The sequence below is a fragment of the Equus przewalskii genome, chromosome 25 (assembly GCF_037783145.1).
Source record: "Equus przewalskii isolate Varuska chromosome 25, EquPr2, whole genome shotgun sequence".
NCBI classification, from domain to species: Eukaryota; Metazoa; Chordata; class Mammalia; order Perissodactyla; family Equidae; genus Equus; species Equus przewalskii.
Window position 1 is genome coordinate 15316131 of NC_091855.1, and position 12160 is coordinate 15328290.

General features: G+C 45.5%; 1 protein-coding gene across 2 annotated transcripts in view; it reads left to right on the plus strand.

The window, feature by feature from the left end:
- SUSD6 (sushi domain containing 6) overlaps positions 1 to 12160 on the plus strand; it is a 93878-nt gene that overhangs the window by 69896 nt on the left and 11822 nt on the right. The window lies entirely within an intron of this gene.

Consider the following 12160-nt stretch of genomic DNA (forward strand, 5'->3'; position numbering starts at 1 on the left):
AGCAAGTCCTTTATCTTTCAAATAATTAGCATCTCAGTAGTTTCCTAGCAAAGTCAAGGTAATTTAAATAAAATTGGACTTTATAATACTTTATCTTTCCATTAATTTGCAAGTACAGTCTTTCAAAGTGTGTAGTGTTATTTTCCCCAGTCCTCCGCTACGGGCAGGCAGAGGGCATGAGCCTGGACGTGAGAGCTCATGCATGCAGGCACAATGCAACCCATTGATTTCTAGCATTCAGCTTGTGCATGGAGGTCCTGTGACCCCAGCTGTTAGAACCAGGACCTAGGAGCATCTGCTTTCTGAGATCCAGTCCTCCAGGCATAGACCATCTGCTGCCATGTGAGAGAACCCTGGGAAAGAAATCGACCACAAGATATCTTTGTATTCCTTTTCTCTGCTTCAGTTCTTTTCTGACCCCCCTCATCGAGGCAAACTTAGGAATCATGATGAATCTGCACTGGAAAACTCACATGGTTTTCCACCTGTCCTTCTCTTGTCCCCACTCTACCACACCAGCACACACCCAGCTCCATTGAAAAATAGTTTCCAGAGTAGGCAGGCAGATTTATATGGCTGGCTCCTTCAGCTGGATTATTACTATAAAACAGACTTTCATTTTATTGTTACTAACATGACTTTGCATTTTAGGACTGAAAGGGTCCTTAAAATCTCATTTTATGGAAGAGGAACCCGAGATTTTTCATTCCTTGGCCTTCTTATTCTGGGCCCTCCCCATTCTGGCGCCAGCCTGATTTTCTAAATTTCCAGCTATCGCTATCTACTGTTAAACCTGGAATCACTTGCTGCTTTCCAAATGCATACTATCTCTTCTTACTTCTTTGCCTTTGCTCCGCCCCCATCTCCCCTCATGTCTTCTTCCCACCTTCCTTTATCCCAGCCACAATCCCATAGTCACAATCCTTTATTCCATAGTCACAGTCCCACTTTCTCTAAAGTTGGAGTTCTAATACCATTTCTTCCATCCTTTCTGATCTCTTCCTCCTTGGATTAATCCTTCTTCAGAACCTCCTGTTGTAGGCCATATTGATTTCTAACGTGTGTCTATTATGGTTACTTATTGAACAGTAAGCTCCCAGAGAATAGGGTCTATAATATCTTTTTCATCTTTCCACCCTCCTTCCCCCATTATCTGTGACAGTGCTTTGGTACTTAATAAACACTTGTTGAAAGAATGAATGGATAAATGTAGTCCTTATATGAACTCTGGGAAATTCCTATTAGGAAAGTGAAATCCAGAGAGAATAAGAATCAACACTGGTAAATGCTTTTTACTTTCTTCTGGGTGAAAATTATCAAACGCATTCTTTGAAGACAAACGGTTAAAGGGTATCTTCTGTTCACCTTTGTGGCATTTGGACATAGTTATCTACTAACACACAGAATGGGTGAGGCTTCAGTAGGCAGCATCTTCTGACCAGGAATCTCATACTGGTCAGTTGAGGTGAATTGCCAGAGTCAAGGGTCCAAAGACCAAGAGAGGCCAGAGGAGGCGACAGGAGCGTGGCCTCAGTGTGACAGATGAAGCATAGTTGAGACTACCCTGACTCTGACCTGGTCTAGGCCCACACTTCACTAATCTGTTTTGAGGTTGCTCTGTTTAATGATCAAGGAATCCCAACAACATGCTGGAGCCAGGCTGATAAATGCGCAGGCTGACATCAAAGGGGAGGCAAGTCTCAGATGTGTAGGAAAGCACCTTGAGGGCCAGGTGCCCTGCTTTGGACCTCACAGTGGGTTTGAGTGGATTCCTGTTGTTTTTAAAGTTCTTTACAGAGGTTTAAGTATGGCTTCCTCAGAAAAAAAGCATGTGGGAAGGATCCGTAGGAGGTGAGAGGCTTTCTCTCTGTCTTCCTTTCTGCCTGGGAGGAGGAAAGGGATCTGCTAGGAATACTCTGGCATGCAACCCGTTGATTGACCTCCATGGGCCCATCTGGTCTAGAACTTTAGAAAGGCCCAAATGTTGAAAGTAGGGAAGAACAAAAAAAACTTGGATGAGTTTGAGTCCTCACTGTCCTTGATCAGCTCAGGGTAATAAATTCCCTTCTAGGAGGTGCAAAGGAAACGAGGAAGGCGTGACAAGCTGTTTTTCCTGTGGTGGCCACGGGAGACAGGGTGGTTTAAGATGAAAAGTTTCAAAAAGAGAATCCCATCCCCCACAAGATGGAGGAGGAAGAACATCCAGATTATTGAGTTTTGTAACTTTTGACTCTATCTACCCATGCTCATTTGTCACAGTGTTCCTTATACTTGTTGGTTCAGAGATGATAAAGGCAGACTTGTTGCCTTGGCAGCTTCATCCGTGCCCTCCCCCCCAAAAAAAACCCCTAAACCTTTTCTTTTCTGTAGTCTCTGTCTTGTGGTAGGTTAGGCCTGACACAAGCCCCCAGGGAATGTACAGGGCTCACTTCGTGGCATGCCTTAGACTTATGGTCTGGTACTTCCACCTTGTCTTGTCATAAGGAGACCCAATCACATCTTTCTTTAGAAAAGACCATTCAGACCTTTACGCCTCAATTACTGGTGAATGTTTTTCAAAGAACTATGGTGTTTTGCTGGTTTTAGGCCATCACCTCAGCCTTCTCAGGTTTCTGCCACTGTCTGAGTTTACCAAGTATTTCCTTTCATTCTTTGCAGTTGTGTAGGCCTCTGTGAGTAGCAGTAGCCTGTTGAGCACCTGGGAGAAGCAAAATGCCGCCTGACTCACTGGTGGTACTGACAGAGGCTGTTTATTTTGGGCTTTGTCAGAGATGCTCCAGTGACCATGTATGTTCTGGGCAGCTGGGCAGAAAAGCAGCCCTCTGTCTAATTCTAGGCTGCATCCCCATTCTGCGTTTAATGACAACCTTCCTTTCACATATCCTTCTTGTAAGACTTGCGTTCTTAGCCGAAAATGCCTCCATACCTTCTCCCACTTGCAGCTTTGGTGTCTGTGATCCTTAAATAGCTCCATTGTTAGTAGTGCTCAGAGATTAGTGCAGGAAACTGTCTTGCCTTTTTCCCCCATTTCTCTGGAAAGATTTGGGCCCACTTGAGATATGAGCCAAGTCCTCTGGGCACAAGTAAACTCACCAGTCCACATTCTTCTCCAAACAGGAATTGCTGTAACTCTTGTCAGAAGTACCCCACCCCCATGTTATACTTCTGTAGGTCTTGGGGTAAATTTTTCCAGTGGCATCTGTAATCAAGGAGCTTCCCTACAATAGAGAGAACAGCAAACCAGCGTTTGCATCCGGACTCTTAATACTTCGTAGCCCTGTAACCTCAGGCCGTTACTAAATTTTGCCAAGCTTCAGTTTCTTCATCTGAGCAAACTGAGTATTATAATACCACCTTCCTCATAGAGTGGGAGAATTAAACAGGATGACAACTTTTTTTTTCCCTGCTTTTTCTCCCCAAATCCCCCCAGTATACAGTTGTGTATTTTAGTTGTGGGTCCTTCTAGTTGTGGCCTCTGTGAGCAGTGCCTCAACTGTGGCCTGATGAGTAGTGTCATGTCCGCGCCCAAGATCCGAACTGGCGAAACCCTGGGCTGCTGAAGCAGAGCGCGCGACCGTAACCACTCCGCCATGGGGCCGGCCCTAGGCTGACACGTTTAAGGTGCCAAGTCTAAGTGCCTGTTGATACATGTTCTTTTCCTCATTTCTACCTTGTTGAGCGACAGAGATCATTCAATTTATGTTGTTTAAATTTGTGTTTCTGGAAGGCCTGCTGTGTGTGCTTGGCACTGGACTCATCATTAGGAGTTACCATTAGATCAATGAGTTGAAATGAAACCACAACTCTCACCTTTGTACTCAAGAGTCCAACCTTGCTTTAAACTCCAAGCCAGACTCCTAAGTTAATTATCACCCGCTCATCAGTTACCCTTCTGAGGTTGGACAGTGCCTTAAGCAGCTGCCTGGGGCCTTCCTCCAGAGGACTAGACTCCATGCTCCTGGGGAATTTTGAGGGGAGACCAAACACATGTGCAGCTTAGTTAGATGATAGGGTGAAGGCGTTGAGACCATGAAGTAGCAATTGCTGCTGAGGAAGAAATAATCATCTGCTTTCTCTTAACCCTTTAATTACCACTCTCAAGGGGAACACAGTAACATTTATTAATGTACATGGAATGGTCTGGTTCCCTGGCTCTGCTGTCATCCCATCACCCTGGGATTAGGGATGGGGGACAACTGTGGGCTCTGCTCTGTAGGTCACTGCACTGGGTGGGAGGCTGTAGACACTGAGTGGCCCAGGCCTGGAGCAGTAGGATGAAAGAGAGTGGTCCTCATGCCCATCCTTCTTTTAGCAGTCATAACAGTGGGTGGGGAAGTGGAGGGCGCAGCCTCAGCTGGCATCCTGTTCCCTTGGGTCCCTGAGCTGCGAGAACAAGAGGAAGTGAAAGGGTAACAGGCCATGGAGGCCATTTGTCAGTCAAGAGCAGCTCAGGCTGTTCTGCTGAGAAGGAAGTGGGGAAAGGGGCTGGTGTATTACTGAGCTGGAGCAAGGGGAAAGCAGAGAAAGATGCCCCAAGGTGCTCATCCTGCTCTCTTCTCTGCCTGTCCTCTCTCAGATACCTAGAAATTTCTGAAACAATCCTTTCTGTTTTCTTTGCCAAAGCCTTTGCCCTAACTCACTCTAAAAACCAGAGGTAAGGGTTTAGTTTGCTATGTGAAAATAAATATTAAAAAATCTATCAGTGCCTGATATGTGCCAGGCATGATGCAAGATTCTTTCAGGTACACAGTTTTATCAGTCCTCTCAAACTTCATGGAGGTGAGTTTGGCTGTTAAGGAGTAAGGCTCCGAAGAGTTCAGGCAGTTGACAAGTCTGCAGAGTGGGCCTCTGAGTCGAACCCAGATTCATCTGTCTGATCTCCAAGACCATGCTCTGACCCCTTCTGGCCCTGTTCCTGGTAGGTAGGGAGTATATTTTCACAGTTACATACCAATTTAGAGAACATGAAATGTACCATATGGAGGGATTCTCTTTGTTCTAGTCTGTTCTCAACTCATCTCAAATCAGAAACCATGTGGCCCTTTGTAGTTAAAACAAGACAGTGTCTTGAAATGGCGGCGGCGGGGGGGGGGGTGGCGTGGATTTTGCAAGTCAAGTCAGCTTTCTACTAAGCATCTACTATCTGCCAGATTCTATGCCAAGAGCTAGGGATATAAAAATGAGCAGAACAGATGCTTGCCCCACTGTTTGGGTGGGTGGGTGGGGTTAGTGGAAAGATAGGGAAAAGACTGACCTGTGAGAAAATAATTGCAGAAACTACATTACAGTGGTCACTTAATAGAGAGGACTGAAGGTGTTAGGGAACAGAGGAGGAACAATAAAGCTACTGTTGATTAAACACTTAGTATGTGACAGACCCCAATACCAGGTACTTTACCTGCATAGTTGTGATTAATCTGTACAGGATTGCTGTAAAATCCCCATTTTACAGTGAGGGAACTGAGGAATAGGAAGATCTGCCCAACCCCCCACAGTGGGTAACTGTCAGAGCAGTACACAACCTCAGGGCTCTCATTCTAGGCCCATGCTGGTAAGCTCCACCCTGTGCTACTTCATTCTCCCTGGCAGTTTTCTTTAGGACGGTTTCCTGGAGCAGGTGACCTTGGAACTGAATCTTGAAAGATGGGTGGGGTTCCAGCTGACCTGTTTCCAGGTCAGGGTTTCCAGGCAGAGGAGAGAAACAGTACTTGTTTCAGAATGACTAAGGGCTTTGGTGTCTGCTTCCAGGTGACAAGAGTTTTCATGTTTGTGGCAGGGTGCAACAAAAAAAAATGTTCCTCCTTCTTGTTTGCTCTGAAGCTGCTGGCTGGCATTTCTCCCCTTCTGTGAGGTGGGGCGGAGGAGGGACCCAGACCTAAAACAAGATGGACAGGCTCTGAAGCCAGACCCACTTGTGAGTTGCCAATCTCCTGGAGCAGGGCTTGGGCTAGACCTCTCTTAGGAACATGGCGGTCAGGGCCTGAGAAGAGTGGTAGGGGCAGTCTAAGGCATGGATGGTTTCTCCCTCTCTTGTCTATCCACCCTTCTCCCCTCCCCCAACCCCTCACCCCCAACAGCTCCAGGGCCACACCCTAGGAAAGGCCTGAGCTACCGCAGGCTGGCCCTGCCCCAGTATGTGGGAAGTTCTCATGAGAAAAGGGATCCTGGCTAGACAATAGGCTTCCTGTCTGCCTGCTGGGAAGGTTTGTCTTAGAGGAGAGGAAGGTTGCAAATGGCATGAGAAATCGTCTCTTCCCTCTCACTGCAGCCTGTTTTAGACTTCTGACTACTTGAGTAGGGGGTCAGGAAGGGGGAAAGCCATGGACAGAAGCAGCCCTTTGGGTATCTTGAATAATTGAACTCTTCCTGCCTGTTTCCCTGCTCCCACCACATGCTTGAGGCAGGAGTCTGCCCTCACTGATGCAGGAACTTCTGCACAGACTGGATGCTTTGCCTTAAGGCTCCCACAGCTGTGCTCAATTCAAAACCATGGTGGCTGTAGGACTTTTATGGAGGAACCTCGGGTAGGTGGTGAGGCCAGCCACCCACTCAACTTCAGACAGATCTGCAAATGTCAGAAGAGATCATTTGGTTCAGTGCCTTCATGTACTGAAACTGAGGCATAGAGAGACCACTCTTCACACGCAATGCCCAGATTGTCTCTGGGCTCCCTTCTCTCTGGCTCCTTTCCAGGATGTGGGTACGAGAGGAGAAACTAGACTTGGAGACCCTCTTTTACTGCCCTGTGCCATGGACTGGGAAGCCAGCCTTCCTGATTCAAATCCTGACTGCCCCTTACCCTGCTGGGTGACCTTGAGCAAGTTTCTTAACTTCTTTCACTCAATTTGCTACTCTGTGTAATGTTATAATATGTTCCTTACAGGGTTTTTGTGAAGCTTAAATGAGTTACACATGTAAAATGCTTAGACCCGTGCATGGCATATAGTAGATGGTCAATAAATATGAGCTGTTATTACTGAGATCTTTAAAGGAGGCCTCAGAAGAAACCTTTTGACTGTAGTCGGATATGATCCCCATCTTTTTGCATCTGTCTGGAATGCCTAGTCCCAACTTTCTTGGGAGGTTTTCTTGAGGAGAATCCCCTCTCCTTTGAACCAGGCTGTTCACTCTGTAGTATGACTTTTCCTTTCACATACAGAGCGGCTAGATGTTCCGAAAGCTCTAGGGCTTAGCATATCCAGGGGTGAGTCATGGAATGGAAGCTGGCGCTCTGCCCTCCTCACTAGGCCTGGATTAACTTAGTAGTCAAGCCTACTGCTTAGGAGCCAGAGTGCGTGCCTGTAGAATGAACTGCAACATTTACAAATGTGTGATTTGGGGCAAAGTACCCAACTCAGCTAAGCCTCATTATTGTTATCTGTAAAATGGGAAAGAGCTCAGAAGAGTGCCTGACACATATAATACGCTGTCTGCAGTAATTATTATTTCCTTGTCTTATATCCTCCCCCAAAATCTGCATATTTGAACACATTTTTTTCTCTGTTTTCACCTTGTTTTTTCTATGGCTCTCTCTGCTCCAAATAAACCATTGAGGGCTAGAAGTAGAGATTAGACCGTCATAAATCAAGAAAGGTTTTGGGAACAAGCACATAAACAGTGCTGCTTTTTTTTTTTTTTTAAGATTTTATTTTTTTTCCTTTTTCTCCCCAAAGCCCCCCGATACATAGTTGTATATTCTTCGTTGTGGGTCCTTCTAGTTGTGGCATGTGGGATGCTGCCTCAGCGTGGTTTGATGAGCAGTGCCACGTCCGCGTCCAGGATTACGAACCAACGAAACACTGGGCCGCCTGCAGCTGAGCGTGATAACTTAACCACTCGGCCACGGGGCCAGCCCCTAAACAGTGCTTTTTAAAACAACCTGAAGGGACTCTCAGTGCTAGCTTCTTCCCACACCTGCTGTTTATCCTTCTATCTCATGCCCTGTGGTATGGTTCTGAACCCTTCCCACTGTCCTCAGATCCCCAGACTCATCCTCTGACTCTCAGACATAGACTTCTCCACTGAGCATCTGTACCCTCTAATACAATGGCCACTAGCCCCATGTGACTGTTGAGAACTTGAAATCTGGTTAGTCTGACTTGGGATGTGCTGTTAAGTGTGAAGACTTACTGTGAAAAAAAGAATATAGAATATCTCAATAAATGTTTATATTGATTACATGTTGAGATGTAATCAATAATGTGTTTTGCATATATTAGGTTAAATAAAATATTAAAATTATTTTCACATATTCCTTTTACTTTTTTTAACCTCTGTGGCCACATTATATTTCTGTTGGACAGTGCTGTGCTAAATATGTGATTTCCATCCATCCTTTCCTTCCCTCATTTTTTTTTTTTTGAGGAAGATTAGCCCTGAGCTAACTACTGCCAAACCTCCTCTTTTTGCTGAGGAAGACTGGCTTTGAGCTAACATCCATGCCTATCTTCCTCTAGTTTATACGTGGGACACCTACCACAACATGGCTTTTGCCAAGTGGTACCATGTCAGCACCCGGAATCTGAACCAGTGAACCCTGGGCCGTCAAGAAGCAGAATGTGGGAACTTAACCGCTGCACCACCGGGCCAGCCCCCTCCTTCTGTTTTTGCTCCCATTTCGCTTCTTTGCCCCAGGCTCTCACCTTCCTCTGGTTTCCTACAGTGCTCAGGTGAATAGGACATCTCTGCCCAGGACACCCCAGGCAAATAGAAAAACTCACCTTTGAACACTTGCTTCTTTGATTGACATTAGAGTTGGCTGTGTGCATGTCTGTGTCCTTTTCTAGACTGCAAGTTTTTTGAGGGCATAGTCCTGTCACGTTTACTTTTATGGCCCTCCTAGGGCATCTTGTGTGAAGAGGCACGCTCTAATTGTTTGATAGAATTACCACCAAATCAGGACATCTACAGTACTGCCTCCGTGGTGTCCCTGATGAATAGAACTGCTGTGTTGGTGTGCTGAGTTTGAGGGAACCTCTTTCTTCTCCCCTGAATTCCCAGGAAAGCTTTTTTCTGGCTGTCCTTTCTTTCACCACCTTTATTAAACACCTGTTTCTCTGTGCCCAGTTGTGTTCTAAATGCTGCTGGTTTTAGTCTGAATCTACATTATTTCAAACCTGTGAGTGAACACTGACACAGTTTCCTAAGCCTTCTGTCACTGTGTTTGGGAGTGTAGTGTTTTATTGATAACTGACCTCAGCCAGAAACCTCTTTTGTTGTCTTTTTAAAATGCACTTGGTTTTTAAATGTGTTTCCTGTCCTCAAGCTGATTTTCACACTCCCTACACCTTGTTTTGAAGGGGTTCAATTAAGTATTTGTTCAGCTTGTTATACTGAACACTCTGACCCTGTGCCTTTCCTGGAGCCTGTTTTGATTTGCTTGTTAGTGAATTTTATTTAAAAAGTCTGTTTTGTTTCTAATTTGCTTCTTCCTCCTGAAAGCCTGGTGCCCAAAACAACAAAAGCAAAACGCATTTAGAAGGGCTGATTGAGGGTTCTTACGCTTCTGCTGAGGTTTTAGGCTGCGGTGACTCTCAGGAGGAAGTCTCAGCCAGATCATTCTGCTTCTCTTCCGTCCACACCCTCACCAGCTGGTTGGATGGTCTTTCACTGAGTGACTGCCGTGTGCCAGGCGCTCTGCTGGACACCCCGAAAAATTACCTTGCTGCTTCCTATGCTCACTGGAGGCCTAAGTGGCTGTGAGAGATAATGGAAAGCAGAGAAGGAAGCTAAGGAGAATTGACTTTTTTTTTCTGTAAAATTTCTATCTTCTGCCTTTCTCCTTCTCTTTTTAAAATCATGCAGCTTTGCCAAATCAGATGAGTTCATTGTCTTTTTGGGGTTGAGAGCAGAGCTTGAAACTCCCTCTGTGGACCTCGGGTTGCCAGAGAGCGAGCCTGATGCACAGATTAAGTCAGCCTCTTGCCCAGAACAGTGGCTTCCGGAAGCTGTTGGATGATTTATTTGCGCCTCCTGATGCTCTTCCCTTTTTTTGTTATCCCCAGGCCTCACTGAGAGGGTCCACTCAAACACCTGTCCTTTGCCAAGACTCTCTCACTCTGCGCTTTGACTGGGCAAGAGGGCCATTTTTTTCCCTTGTATTCTTGGCGTCTTAAAATGACCTTGCTTTTTTAAATTTAATTTTATTTATTTATTTATTTTTAAAGATTTTATTATTTCCTTTTTCTCCCCAAAGCCCCCCGGTACATAGTTGTATATTCTTCGTTGTGGGTTCTTCTAGTTGTGGCATGTGGGACGCTGCCTCAGCGTGGTCTGATGAGCAGTGCCATGTCCGCGCCCAGGATTCGAACCAACAAAACACTGGGCTGCCTGCAGCGCAGCGCGGGAACTTAACCACTCGGCCACGGGGCCAGCCCCTTTATTTTTTTATTTTTATTTTTTTTACTTTTCTGTCTAAGTCCTCCTTATTTCCTTCCTTGGACCTGGGGCAGCCTCTTTGCCATGCTGAAGCTGATATACTCTAACTAGTTTCCTTTGTATGATCTTCATAGATAAACATAAAAGAACTTTGTACAGTTCATTTTACCATACTACGCTGTACTGTTGACATACTCTCAAGGTTCTCTCCACCTCTGTCGGTCTTATATCCAATTCTGCTCCTCTTGCAATTCTGCCTTTCTCAAAACCCTTCAGGTCTCCCCTTTTCCTTTGAATGCAGTATAAACACCACCTGTTTCATTCAAGGCCAGCTACAAGATGGTTTCATTGCTCTTCACATTATTATTTGGCGAGGGGGAGGCAAATTTTTTTTATTACATTATGCAACCCAGTTAACCTGGTCTCCTTGATGTTCTCTGGGCTTAACCTGCATTTTCCTACTTCAGTGCATTTACTGCAAACTACCACCTCCTTTCCTGATGAAATAAAGCCCTGTTTGAAATGCTTCCTCCAGGAGCCTTTCCTGGCCTCCCCCCACAAGACTTGTTCTTCCCGTTTTGAGTTCCCTCTCTTACGGCACTAATCACAGTCCTAGACTTGTATTAGAGTAAGTTTGTCTATAGAATATCTTTGGAAGAATACAGAAGAAACCAGTGCAGTGCCTTGGAGGGAGGAACTGAGTGACTAGGAGACAGGAGAAGGGCTTACTTTTCCCTATAAACCCTTCTTACTTTTGGAGTTTTACACCATGTGTGTATATATATCCTATGATTTTTTTTTTCGGTAAAAGTATTATTTACATCACAAAGACCCAATCAATAAAACATTAGAAGAAGATATTGGAGAGATGTTTATAACCTCAGAGTAGGGAAAGTGCCCTTAAACAAGACACAAAACCCAGAAGCCATAAAGAAAATGACTTTTAAAATATGTGTGTACTTATTTGTCATATACCTATTTGGCTACAAGTTCTTGAAGTGCTTATCATTTTTTAGAGCATAGCACAATGATCCCTACACAGTAATCAGTCAGTATTAGTTGAACTGAAATGAAACTGAACTGCAAGTCACTTCTTTGTAGACCTCACTTTTTTCACTTATAAAATGAGGGCTATGTGATCTCCAGGGTCCCGCTCAAAGATTCTATGCAGATGTGGGCTTTCTGGGCAGAAATACGCAGCAAGGCAGGAGTGGCTTTAGAATCAGCACCTCTTCCCCTGAGACCCATTCCCAGCCCATTGGACCTGTGAGTGGGTGCTGCTTGCTTTCAGGAGCTGCCGTGGGGTGCTCAGCATTAATTATGTCGAGGAAATGAACTGATTAGACACAGTCCAAGGAGAGCCAGGGGGATCTGTCGCAGGCTTGCTGCCGCAAACAAAAGAGGGAAAGTGTGAAGGGTAAACAGTTCACTGAGGTTTCTTTGGAAATCTGGCTAGCCAGCTCTTTGAACTGCTTGGCTAAAGTTTCAAGAGGCACCAGAGGGAGTGTGGTGCGTATGTGTCCCTCTGTTCAAGACTTTGGGCGAAGTGGTGGTGTGGGAAGAGTCTGGCGAAGACATGTCCTTAGAGGGGACTGAGGGGGCTTATTTGGGCTCCTGTACTCGTGTCAGAGAAGCTGCCCAGACCTCTCCTCTGGGTCCCTGTGGCACCTACCCCAGCTTTGTTTTGTTAACAGCTCTTTAAAAATGGAGTCTTTTCTCCCCTTCTCAGTAATAAGCAGCTTGAGAGCAGGAAGCCATCATCTCTCTTTCAACTTGGTATCCA